The sequence below is a fragment of the Spermophilus citellus genome, assembly GCF_964194105.1.
Source record: "Spermophilus citellus genome assembly, chromosome: 18".
Lineage (NCBI taxonomy): Eukaryota > Metazoa > Chordata > Mammalia > Rodentia > Sciuridae > Spermophilus > Spermophilus citellus.
In genome coordinates this window covers 48369683-48384242 of record NC_138200.1, presented here as the reverse complement: position 1 = coordinate 48384242, position 14560 = coordinate 48369683, and positions in this window count along the sequence as shown.

Genomic DNA, 14560 nt, shown 5'->3' with positions numbered 1-14560 from the left:
CCACATTACCTTCAGGCTAATTATGTGTGTTGAGTAATCATGATAATATCTGCTGAAATACATAGATCATTTAATTTGCATCGGTCTTTAGTGTGGATTATATCACATCATCATCTTCTTCACATCATTCCTGTGTGGTTATTTTCATCTCCATATTGCAGATGAAGAAATTGAAGTTTCAAATAAATAGACCCATTCATTCATAGTCCTATAGTAATGTAAATTTTTAAAAAAGTTGAACTCCTAGAAACAGGAAATGGAGTGGTGATTGACAGTGACTTTGGAGGTAGGGAGGAGTGGAGATAGGATGGGAAGATATTGGTCTAAGTATTCAAAATTTTAGGCAGGAGATCTATCGTGTTTTGATTTTGATTTATTAACAATAGTATGTTGTGTATTTGAAAACTGCTAAGAGAATAGGTTTTAAATGTTCTCACCACAAAAATAATAAGCATATGAGAAGATAGGTATGTTTACGAGCCTGCTTTAAACATTTCTTAATATACACATATATTAAAATATTATTATACACATATATTACTCTATAACATAAAAATTAATATGCACATATTTCTTCATAATATATAAATATTGTAGGTAAATTTTATCTTAGTAAAGATAAAAAAAAAAAACCTTTGATTTCAGACCTATGTAGTTTGACCTGAACCATACTTGTGCCCATTCAGCTCTCTGCACACAGTTGCTTTAACTCTTTGTATTTCTTATTTTTTAGATTGAAATTCTATTCTAACCCTCTTATTTTTGGAAAGAAGCAAAATAGCAGAGTCTCTAGGACCAAAACAGGTTTCTTTTGTTGTTGTTGTTCATTTATTCCTTATTATAAAATTAATGAATGTCCAATATGAAAAAAAAATTGGGAAAATTGTAGAAGGAAAGCAAAATCATTTGCTCCTTAAAAAAAATTCAATTGGTAACTATGTTACATTTGCAACATTCCATGAATTTATGAAATCTTTTTATTAATTTAGAAACTCTTAATTTTATATACTTGTTAAAAATTCTGGCCATTTTATGACAAAGTTTACTCATGCAAAATTCTAATGACGGTGTGGTTTTGCCAAGTGTTGGATATGGTCTGTTCTCCAAGGGTTCAGGTGTTGAAAGTGGGTCCTCAGGCTGGTGGTGTTGAGGTGGTCCAATACTTCAGGGTGGGGCCCAGTGGGAGGTGGTTAGTCAGCCCCTCCCTCCTCTCTGATCTCATATCTAGCCATGTTCTGGCTCCCTCTCACACACATTCCGCCCACAGTACCTGACACCTTCTGCCATGGTGTGGTGGAGCCAAGTGGGTGTTACTGAACCCAAGCCCATCCACTCACCCTTGGACAAAAGACCCAGTGAATTGAGGGCAAGTAGTTGAGGCAAGGATAAGGTGTACTCAGTAGGCCAACAAAGCTGAGAAGGTGGTGGACTAGTGTCCTGAGAGTCATCTTAACTCAGGATAGGTTTAAACTCCTTTTATCTTTAGGAGAGGGACAAAGGAGGAGGTTTGGGGCTGGGAAATGACCGATGACTGTAGACCTCTAGGCATCCCTACTGTGGTCTGGAACAGGATGTTGCAAAACCCACCAGCTAGTGATCTGTTCATTTGGCACAGAGTCATGATGCTTCGTAAATATCAGAGACATATTAGTTCTTCTTTTCCTGGTGTCATTGGTCTTGAAGGAGGAGGTGAGAGTTCAGGGAGCTTTGAGATATGTCATGCTTTTGGCATTAGACTCAGACAAGCATCCCTGAAATGACTCACATGCCTAGGTGCAGGGTTAAACAAAAATCAGACCCAAAGATTAAAGGCAGAGGTCAGGCTATCCCACCCTATTTTTGTCCACTATCTGAAGCCTGCACAAGCCCCAGTGAAGAATCAGTATTTTTGACAAAAGTTGCCTTCTGGTCACCGAGTCCCTGAGTATAACCTAGGTAGCTGTTATCATCATGACTGTCACACATCAGAAGTATTTATACCAAAGCTAGTGAGAGACTAATAATATATTGCTCAGCTGAATTACCTCCCAAGTAGTGATTTTTTTTTTAAACTAGGGATTGAACCCAGGGGCACTTAATCACTGAGCCACAACACCAGCCCTTTTTATGTTTTATTTTGAGTGATCTTCTTGCCTCAGCCTCCCAAACCCTAGGGATTACAGGTGGGTGTCATGGTGCCCAGTGATTGTTTTTTTGGTTTTTTTTTTTTTTTTTTTTGCACAATTCTAGAGATTGAACTCCAGACCTCACACATGTTAAGCAAACTCTCTACCGCTGAGCCATATTACTACCCTCAAATTAGTGATGTTTAAAGTCCATGAAAAGAGATTAACTTAAAGCAAGTGAGGCGTGGAGCTTCATTTAGGTTTTTTTCTCTGTAGCTGGAGCCCTCAACAGAAATGAACAGATGTAAGCACAACGTTCTTGGGCCTCCAGATTTGTAAGCTAAGTGAACATTTTTCTTTTCAAAACATCCAACCTCAAGTATTTTGTTACAGCAACAAAAATAATGGCCAATAAGTTTTTGATCTATGGATAAATAGTAATTGAATTCTCTGGTGCTAGCCTTATATTGTTTTTGATTTATAAATTAACACATCTTGAAATTTAAGCTGTCATAAATATTCATAATTCAAAGACATTTTGTATTGATATCATTACTATAGAATAGATTCCTGAGGAAAAAGTATATGAGAAAATGGTGAAGGTGTTCCTGCACCTGCTGTCTGACAGAGTCACATCATGGGGGATGCTGTGGCAGGGCCACACCATCTGGAAACTGGAACCATTAGGAATGTTAAGTGTTTTGTTTATGATACTCATGATACGCATAACAGGGCATACATCAATCAATAATAAAAGTACGTATTCCCTGAGATTGCAGAAAAATTCCCAGAATGAGATTAAGGATACAATGGAGACACGCCATGAGGTGCTTTTCAATATCTTGCAGGATACAAACAATGGTGTTATTCCTCAAGCTTAAATAACAAGAAATATCTATCCCATGGTTAACAATCTGCACTACTTCCCACCAACCCCATCTTAAAGCCACAACCTGCACAACAGCCTAGCTAAAGAAAAATAATTGCTGTGACCACAGTACAAGGACCACCGTATGTAGCTATGTTATCCTCTCAAGGACAAGAAGCTAATAAAAATACATTCCCCCCAACCAATATACCCTCCTTTGCCTTACAGAGAAACTTATGGTGAAAATGGAAAACACATAATTAATATAAATGACAAGTGGCTTGAGGTGTAAAGCCTGCCCTTTAGTTCAAAGACATAAGAATTGGTGTGCGTTGACCAAGGATCAAGGAAGTTCTTTAAGAAAGTAGTTGAATAGGTCATATGAAAAAAGGAAATTACCTTGGAAATTAAAAATAGAATAATGTAAAATTCACATAGATATATTTTAGAGGCACTTCAGAGTAGTAGGCTTTTAAATAATAGACTTTCACTACTTTCAGTGTATTTTATTGGGATTTTAGTTTAGAAGTAAGAAAGCTTACCAATAATCATAAGTATGATTTAAAGTTAAAGGTTAATGAAATAATTATAGGTATGCTTTAAAGTTAGAAGCAAATAATAAGTCAGGAGTCATGTAGTCTAGTTGTGTCACCTAGCACCTAGTGATTGAGGAGTAAACGTAAAAGCTTAATCATGATTGGCCAAGGTTACAGAAAAATACTTTGAACAATGTACTCAATATCTTAGGTAATCAATGTATGTCAGAAAAGATTGTAACTCTTGAAAATTATGTAAATCAAAAAAGTTTCAGGCTTTGAAGCTATCCATTAACTACCTGAAAAAACACCTGTAAAAAAAAAGGTATTAAAAATAAAGGTCCCTCCAAGGTCAGCAGAGATGTCTTCTGGAGGCTGATTATAACTTGCAACCTATTGTCTGGACTCTTCTTCTTTCGCTGATGCCACTACTCCTTCAGGACCCCTGGAATCCCAATCCCCCCCCCCCAAGGGCTGGACCTCAGCAAGAAAAAAACTAAAGAATATATTTAATGTACTAGTATATGTTGTCAAATTGATTTTCTATAAATACAGCAGTCATAGTCAGAAGGCTCTGAAAGAATAGGTATTTAAAAAAGGGAGAAACATGGGAAAGGCGAGAAAAAGAAAGGATGAAGATTGAGCAGTTTGGTAGGAAGTTTAGGAGTTTAGGACTGAAATATGGGGATTCAGAAAGAAAAATGAGAAAATTTCAATTAGTGTTTTTTTTTCAAATTCTTAGACAACTGGAATCTGGGAAATATAAAGTATATGATGCTTTCATATTTGAGACATGTTTTTTTTTTGTTTTTTTTTTTTTTTTTTTTTTTTTTAGGGAAGGCAAATGAAAGGATTTTCAGCATTGTGTCGTTTTCAAAGGTAACTGAGATCAGACCTGGGAAACCCAAGTTTGACTCACATTGGTGTTGGGTCATGAAATTTTCTGACCTTCAATACAAAAGTTGCCTGTATGTTTAATGGAGTTGCATTTGAAACAGGGTTGGTTACCAATGGAGGGATGGCTGTCTCCCCACATGTGTTGAAATGATACCAACAATATCCATGCTGCTCCTGGCAATCACTGTTCTGACAATTGAGCCTTGATACGGTTATTAAGTTATTCATTTTTGTGATATCAAGTGGTGCTGATAAAGATGAAAATAAAACCCTGTCCTTCGAGGATATTTTAATTTTCAGAATTGAAAAAGACCTAAGACACATAAACAATCGACACAGTACTAATGACACAATCTTTTTATACTTTTTTTATGAGGGGTATGGTGAAATACTGTCCGTTTATTTCCATTCCAATAGTGCCCTGAGATTTTATACTATATTTCTTTGCTTTCTTTCTAAACTTGTATTGCCAGAACTCATTTAATGAAAACAATTATAGATAAGAATTTCAGGTCAAATTATTTGACTAACGAGTTTGCACCTATAGAAAATCATCTCAATTGTTTGAGAATTATTCTTAAGCAGATAAACACAGCTAAATTGGAGCATTCATGAACCCATTTAACAAGTAATTATTGAGACTATAATTAGGGAATATAAAATAAATCGTATCCTTTTCTTTTTAGGAACTCACATTCTGGTGATGGGGACAGGGATGAATCAGTAACACTATGATTCAATGACTACTAGAGTTAAAGCCAATGTCTTATTTTTTGTTTCTGCATGTCATGCAGCTATGATGTAGATTGTAGAGAGTTCTGCAAAAACCCCAGAGAAGGGGCATCTAACATAGCCTGGGGAGGTAAAGAACCCACTCCTGAGGGCAGGTGATGGCTAAATTGGACTATGTGGCCTAATCCTAAACCGTAACTGATACCATCAGTTATCGGAAGTTCTGCTTCCTCACACGTTAAAGTATAGCAAGGTTTACTTAAAAAGGGGTAACATAGACTTCTCCCAGGAGGGAAAAGGTGGTCATAGCTGATATCCCAAGAAGTGAGAGCTGTTCTGAGATATATATATATATATATATATATATATATATATATATATATATATCTCCATATCCTTCCTGTATACATGGCTAGGCCCAGGACAGATTAGAGCAGGGGCAGATTATCTTGATAAGGGTGGAGGGGGGTTCTGAAGGCATTAACAAATTGATGTGAATACACAAACAGAGATATAAAAAATTTGTGCTCTCTTTGTGTAATATGAATTGTAATACATTATGCTGTCATATATAAATTTAAAAAATTAATAAAAATTTTAAAAAATCCATTCCTCAGAGGCAGTTTCCAAGTTCCTGAACCCCAACTGTCCTCCATTCTCTGCATCTAACCCTTGCCTATCTGCAGAGACCCCTGTCTTTAATTCTGGCATTATAACCTTGCAGAAGAAATCTCCAATTGCAAAGTCACCTGAGTGTCCCGGAGTTGATAGAACTATCTACCATTTGAGTTTGAGACTGGATCCATGATGGAGGCTTGAAGCCACATCAAAAAAACAAAACAAAACAAAACAAAACAAAAAAAAAAACTGCTCTAATTTTGGACTTTGTTCTGAGCCTTGTTTTGAGCCTTGATACAGTTATTAAGATATTCATTTCCGAATATCTCCATATAACTGTTGAAACATTTTACACAAATGGCACAATCCTATAGAGGGTTTAGAAAGACCACCCTGGTGGAGACAAGGAAGCAGGTTTGGAGAGTTTGGGAAGTGAGACGTCAGGGTAATTCATAAGTAGATGAGTTTAATCATCCCACCAAGATCTGATGGACCCTTTTCAATGAGAATAGAAGAAAGACTGGAGAGGACGATGAAAGATACTTATTGTCAAGGATGTTTTAACAAGAGTTTCTTTCAAAAGACTCAGTTTTTAAAATCCCACAGATTTACAACTGGGCATCTTTCAAAACCGGGGCTGTTCAAAATGAGAAAGAATGAAAGCTAAATTGCCTTCAACTTAGAAGAAATTTTTTTTTCAGCTGCAATTTGCCTGTGTTTGGTGTGGAATTAGGTATTGAAATCTACTCAAATTTCTAATGTTCAGCTTCCTTGCACCCACAGAGCCTCACAGCTGCGAGACTGCTAATATAATGGCTTCCCAGTTACATCTAACCAGGGCCTTGTTAAACAAACATTCTTCTATGGTGTATTTTTTTAATGTAAATAAAACCGAGATCAAAACAAGAATCTTAGGAAATTCAGTGATTTATCTTTTAACAGAATGATCCTTGAAACTATTCTAATTACACATGTACCTTTGACCAAGTTGTGACGACTCAGTCTAATTCCTTTCTTGTGAAGTTAAGGGTTTGCTATTTAAAACATTCAACCACACTGAGATAGCAGCAGTGTATCTCTTAAATGTTATGTGTCCTGAAAATTAAACACAGGCAGCTAAACAAATAGAGAAGTGATAAAAAGCTAGATATTCTTAATATATGATCTGGAGATTACTTCCCTGTTTCATCAAGATTAGAAGATCTCCCTCTCAAAACATGACTGGTGATCGAGATTCATCATGAAACCCAGACAAACATATGAAAATATAATGCATAACCCTAGATGGTACCACACAACTGTAGGATTAGAACACCTGGGGCCTGGGACTGTGCATTACAGAGAAATTGTAGGAAGCAATTGCTACGTGCAGCAGTTTGATAATTACCCTTCTCAGACTGCAAGATCCCCTATGACTCTCAACTTATTTAAATCCATGATTTCAGTTACGACATCCTGATGGTTTTACATAGAATAAGTGGTTTTGAAATGTCCTGGCTGCTTTGATTTTTTTTTTCCCTCACCACCTAGAAAAGGTTTAGAAGGATAAGACAGAAGAAAATTTAAACATGTGGTTAGGTATGGATATGTGGGCTGGGGGTATAGAGGGACAGTCAGTAATATATTCTTGTCTGTGTCCCCTAGCACCTGGCACAAAGCCTGAGGCATGGCAGGAATCCAGTAAAATGTGTGGAATGAATTAACTGATTTGAAAGTCAGTGACTCTCCTCTCCGCAGGGAAGTGGAGGAGGTAAGTCTCAGCTTCTGAAGTGAAGCCTTGGATGCTTCCAGTAATGAACTCTGCAGTCATCTCTTAATGGGAATGGGAAGCAATTCCTTCAGAGGTGTTCTGGAAGGGGTTATATATTGAAAAATGAAGAGGTGTTTTTGCCATTGCTAAAATTAAATAGGTGGGCTCCCTTTTGTGTCTTCTGTTTGCCGGATCGCCATGAGCCTCTAGATGGCGCTGCTGGTTCACGCTAAACTAGAAAATCCAAACCCAGGGAGAGTGCTGAATTGCGACCTGTGAGGTACCAAGCCTTCATGGGTGTCTCTGCCTCTTGCCAATTTGCAGGAAACTGTTTTAAAATGCGCTCGGTTGGTCCCTTTGGATCACCTTTCCCTTCTATTCTTGTTATTTTTTGTTTTCAAATGAAAGGAACTTGTTTCAAGATACACTTAATAGTATTTCTAATTGTGTTTCTGCTCTTTTTTTTGTCAATAGTGTGCATGCTACAGAAAAGTAAATATGCTAATCCAATCAGGAAAAGATACTTGCTTCCACCAGGAAACATTATTCTTTGGAGTCCATGTATATGGAATTCCAGACATAACCTTGGCCAAGGTATTTGATCTTTACAAGTCAATTTTGGTTATCTTTAAAAAGAAAAGCTGAACACTAGAAATAAAACATTTTAAAGTAGAAACTCTCAAAAAAAATTTTTTTTGGACGATGGTATATGCCTGCCAGTCTGCACTCTCATTCCCAAGACAAACCAGTTTATTTTCATGGTACTCTTTCAGCCGCAAAATCTAGATTCAAATTCCTTCCTTGATTTAGAAACAAAGGTCGATGAGTGTTTCCATATACTTGAAACCAGTCACTAACCTCTTGTTAAAGTTTCCCTATAGTTTAAGTGTGTCTCTGAATTTCTTGTGTTGGAAAGATAATTCTCACTGAGGTGAAGATAAAATGTGGTCGAACTTTTAAGAGGTAGTGTTTACCTAGAGATGATGATGGCATTGCTTTTATTGTCCTTGGAAGGGATTAAGTTATTTCTGTAGTCTTGCAATATGATCTATCTCCCTTACATATGCTCCTGCTCTTGGGATTCCATCTGCCATGAGGTCCTCACCAGCTGATGTCAATGAGCTATACTCATGAGCTAATGTTGGTGCTATACTGTGGACTTTCCAGAGCTATTACCTTTTTTTATTTTATAAAATATCAAGCCTCAAGTATTTCATTATAGTAATGAAAACGGACTAATATAATTTGACCTGATTTAATTTCACTATTTAATGTTATCTAGGATCTAAAGAACTTAGGAGACCTGCAAATAAGTTGCAGGAAGAAAAATTTTAACCCAAATATACTAACTCTCCATTAAGTACCCACACTAAACTGATTAGGTCTATTTTATTGAAATCCCAAGCTAAAGTCCTACTACTATCAGTATATATATGAGGAAATTGATGGAATTTCACTTATTAGCCAATAAGAATTTATTCAGAATTACTAAGAGTTCAAAACTGCTATAAATTATGTCAAAGAGTTAAAAGAAATGGCTCTTATCTCCCAAATCTATCATTATTTCAGAAGAGAATAACCATGCACAGTACTGAGGAGTACATGTAAAGGGGATAGAACATACTGCAAGACTGGGAGCTAGAGAGCAGTCTGGGGAGAGGCTTGCTACACTGTAACACCTCAGTACTGTACATGTGAAATAAGTTTATCTCTTTTAATGAAACTAGAGAAAGGGGACATGAAATAAAATAGGCAGATTTATCAAGAGTATAGTTGATGCTGTCCTGGGCGACAAGGGCATGAGTTAGGCTCAGTTTACAAAACTGATGTAATATAGGTTATTTTTGTCTTCAAAATAAGACAAGGAAGTTTACCAGAGGATTGGTGATAGATGAGTATAAATGTTTAGTTTTTAAAAATATGGCAACAGTGATGAAAACCAGCCCATATGCATTTGGTGTTGCCATGTAAAAAGTGTCTTATTTCATTCTCACCACACCACTATGGCTATGTCTGGGTGACAACCATCACCCATTTTACAGAATGGAAAATTGAGACTCAGGTTTAAGGGTTTACTCAAGGTAACACACAATCAATTGCACAGTTAGTTTCAAGGCTTGTGCCATAAGCTCTGCTTTAGACAGTCATTCTGATTGCCTTTTGATCAGAATCACAGAGAAAAGTAATGGAATACCTGGGCACCAGAGCCCAGACAATGCTTCACCGTGAGATATGTTAAGGAAGGCACAGGGCTGAAAGGAGCACTGAACTGCTCAGTGCAGCACAGCCCACAACCATCATGGTTTTGTTGAACCTGATACTAAATAAAAGCAGGACATGGCTAGCCACTGGTGCAAAGCCACAGAATTAGAAATTAGAACTCAGGTTTCTGGGTTAAAAAAAAATAATAATAGTGGGAATAACAGAGGCTTTGTATGTGAGTGTAAAATGTTGAAGAGTTGAGAAGTGACTTCTAAAAATTGCTTGTGCAATTCCGGAAAATTTGCCTCACTTTTTTTTTTTTTATGGCAGATTGGACTCAATCTCTAAGTGCAAATGGAAGAGTATTAGTTCATTTTCTTCTCCTTCTCTCTATGGTTCTATATTAAAGAAAAAGAATGAGGAGGAGGAGGAGGAAGAGACGAAGTAATTTTCATCTCAGGACCAAAGGAGCATAAAATAAGAAAGGTGATAATCTAAGGATTGTATGTAAAAGGACTCTAGACTGTTCTTTTGGTGTTCTGAATCCAGGCAGAAGTCTCTATTAATATATTTTAAACTTCTTATGCCCACCTACATCTCTGGCACTTAAGACTTTGCCTAGAATGATGGAAGGGCTGAAAGAAGTGTTGAATGTGAGAATAGATAATGTGCATTCATTCAACCATTCAATAAATATTTGATGGGCATTGATAATAGAGGAGATGCTAACATAGTCGTCAGGGCTCATTTGGCTAAAATACATAAAATATCTTTATAGAAAGAAATCTCCAAAGACAATGTGAAGCCAGAAACAAGGAAGAATTTGAATGTGGAAGAACTAAAAAAAAAAAATGATTTCTTGAAACCAGAACAATGCTGAAGCTCAAGAAGAGACTGGATTCTTGAGAAGGTCAAGTCCAGGCACGAAAATGAATGAGTTCTGAGGAGGAATGATCCACTGTGGATCAGGCAAGAGCCTATGGGTCTGTCCCATTCAGATTGTCTTTCTTATGTTTTAGGTGATGTGGTCACTGTGGCAAAAAGAATTTGAGGAGGAAAAGTTTATTTGGCATTCACAGTTTTAAAGATCTCAGTCATTGATGGCCAATTCCATTGCTCTAGGGCTGAGATGAGGTAGAACATCATGGCGGAAGGGCACAGTAAAGGAAAGCTGCTTAGTCCATGGTGGGATCAGGAAACAGAGAGAGATGGGTAAAAGCTGCAGTAAAAGATATCCCTTCTAAGCCATACCTCCAGTCTTGCCTGACATGCCTATAGTCATTCAAACTTGGATGGACTGAATTCACAATCTAATCACTATACCTCTGAACATTCCTGCACTAAAAGCAGATTTTTGGGGGACAGTTCATATTCCAAACCATAACACCTTAGGTAACTTAAAACAGTCCCATTCCTGAGCAATACTATTCCCAATGTACTGAACTCCAAAAGGGAACCAGGATCCAAGGATTTGATCCAGAATTTTCTTTTACAGGTGAGTTATCCTGTGTCTCTCTTCCTCTCTTCCCTTTTTGGATTAAAGAATGAAAGATTGAGTGCATTTGCATAGAAAATTAAATGCCTTTACATGTTAAAGCATATAAATAAGCAAGAAAGAGCCTTAGCATCCTCAGACCAACTGGATGTGTGGCAATCAGCCCCTTCAGACCCAGCCACTCTATCTGCATCATGCCCTGTGGGTTTCAGAACATCTCTGATTATTCATTCAGACCTGCTCATCCCATCACCACTATACACTGGGCACAATTGCTCATTGTTCTCCACTGATTAGAATGCTGTGATTTATAAATGGATGATGTTAAGGAAAAATAGACCAAGGCCATTACTTGTAGGTGGATTTTCTAGTTCCTAGACTCTGGGGTAATCAATCTTCTATGGACTATCTCCTTCCCACTTGTGTTGGGATATTTTAAAGTGACATTCGCCACTGGCAACTGCGACAAACTCTAAGTATGTTCAATTCTAAAAAGAAGCTTAAATATGACTGTTTTTTCCCCCACAACAGTAAAAGTGTCTAATTTACTCCAATACTGTCGTTCATGTGAAAACCATAATGCTTGATTCAAAAACTCTAAATGGACAGACTAAAAGGCTGAGTAGGAAGCATGCGTATTCATATATCAAGACTGTCACTGCTAACATACTTGAGATGGCTCTTTTTCTGTTAATTGCTGATGTGCAAAAGTGCCATTATAGTCTATAGACTAGTTTTCAGAGTTAAAATTATATATATATATATATATATATATATATATAAAGTTAGTAGTAGCCTGACACAATCTATTTATTTATTTGTTTGTTTGTTTGTTTGTTTATTTTCATGTGGTGCTGAGGATCAAACCCAGCGCCTTGCACATGCTAGGCGAGCACTCTCTAACCCTGAGCCTCAACTTCAGCCCCCTTTAAAACTCTAAGTATTGCCTTATAGAAGAAGCATCTCCTCTTCACAGGAAAAGAAGACAGGCCAAGAAAGAAGAAATCACGGTGTGAGAGATGAAAAAGAATGTGTTTCCTTCACTGTATCCTGAGTTTGAACCAAACAATGGTCACCCAGTCCTCAGAGGAGCACTATGCCTGGTGGTTTTGTGACATTTCAGAGGTCAGTCACAATTAGCATATAATACACTACTGTTCTACACATAACAGATGCACATCAATAAGAATTAGAGAAGTGGAAATTAACTAAAAGGCTAAAAAGAAGTGAGAGAAAGTCACATTTATAGCGATGGAGTCCTGATTTCTAATAATTTCAATTGATGTGAGACTGTCAGCCCACATCTGACAAATCTATCCAAGAAATGGCAGATGAGACATGCCTAAGTGTATCTGAGCAAACATATTCTTTCACTTTCAAGTCAATGATGAAAAACATAAATGAATAACTTTAATTTAAATAAATAAGTTAAAATTGAAAACCAACATATGTTCAGTAAAACATTAGACAGTTTTATATTTTTTTATTTTCTAATAGAAATTACTATTTATTCCCAGTGCTTTTTTTAAAAAATTTATGCCACTCCCCCCTCTCTGCAATTAGCAGTAGATACCTACAAAGGTTGATGAGTGATATATACTTATAAATTAACTTCAGCATATAGCTGATAATATCAACTTCTTTTAAAAAATAATTCCATGTAAATTTGTTTGCCCTTCTTTCTTCCATATTTTCTGTGAAAGTCAAATAAGGATGTAAGAAATCCATCTTTCTATATAAATTCATTCTTTAGGATCACAGGATTTCTCTGACTGGCAGCAACCCCCAAAGACAGGGTGAGTCCTAGAAAATAAAATTCAATTTTCTAGGAAAAAAAATTAAAAGGGAATCTGAAGTAAAGAGGGATAAAGAGACTAAACAGATTTTTATAGATATTTTTATATATGATGAGTCCAAATTCTATGTAATTGAATTAAAAAGCAGAAATCCATTTCTCCAGAACATGACCCACTGAAAATTTATATAATTTTTTTCCTATTTATTTATTTTTAAGAGAAAAAAACAAAATGGCAAGATACAAGGTTGTGGGGAAAGTAATAATTCCCTTAGAAATTAAAAGAGAAAGAAAAATATTCCAAATATTAACCCATCTCACAGCTCACTTTCTTATATACAAATCACTGAAACTCATCATAATGATTGCAGCCCTAGCAAAAGCCCTAAGGATCACAAGAAGATTAAATTTCACTCATTACATCGTTGCTAACAAGGCAGAGAATGTCCTGACATATGTAACAATGATTTTCAATGACTTGCTCTGTGACCTTGGAAAATTCACTTAACTGCACTGAAGTTCAGTTTTAATATTTGTCAAATTAAGTGATTGAAGAACATAACATGAAGTCCTTTGAACAATTAAGTCAATGATTTTTAAGAGGTATCAAAAAAAAAAAAACAACACTAGAGTTCAAAAGGTCCTTTCCATCAGAAAATTAAATTACTGAAGTATTTTTGAGAAACATTAGTCACACCTTAAAGCCTGTGCAGGTAACTCAGAAGTGTAGCTGGATTTGGGTATCATTGCAAAAACAATACCATCAGCCATTCATTGATGAGGAGTCAGACAAGGCAGATGGGACGTCAAACTTCCTCTTGCAGAGTTCCTTTAGGTTGTGCCTTATGGTGGGTACGCCATCTAATTGTTGGGTTCCAGTTTTTTAGAAAGCTTTGTCTTTGACCATGCATAAAATATGCTAAATATTAACTACTTGATTAGGTGGAACACAGAAGTAGGGGCAGGCTCAGCAGAACAATGTAATTGTACAAAAAAATTTATAGATCGAATGAGAATGCAATTGCATCTGTTTCCTAAAGATGTGCGAAGAAAAGAACAAACACCTGCTTTTAAAGGTGCTGTAGAGCTCACAGACTAAAATCTAACTACCCTTAATCTTTTGGACTTCTGAGTCTTGGCCCATTTCACTGACTAAATTCTCTCTAACTATAGATGAGCGTCAGACATAAGACCTTTCTATTCATAAATAGATATAGAAACAGTTTCTCACATGCACACATCTGAGAAATATAGAACATAAACAAGATTTAAACTCAGTATCAACAGATGATTTGCTTTTCCGGTTGTGTCTTTGAGATCTTTATCCTGTGGTATATACAGACCTATTTATTTTGTTTATATACCTTTATTACTTTATTCTACTGATGGTCATAGCATTTGTGCATATTTATGAGATACAGTGTGAAGTTTTCATTCATGCATCTATGGGGTAGTTATCACTCAGGGTAGTTAGCATTATCACTACTTTAAACTTTTATTTCACTTCTGTATAGTGACTACATTCAAAATCCTCTCTTTTATTTTGAGATACATAATGCATT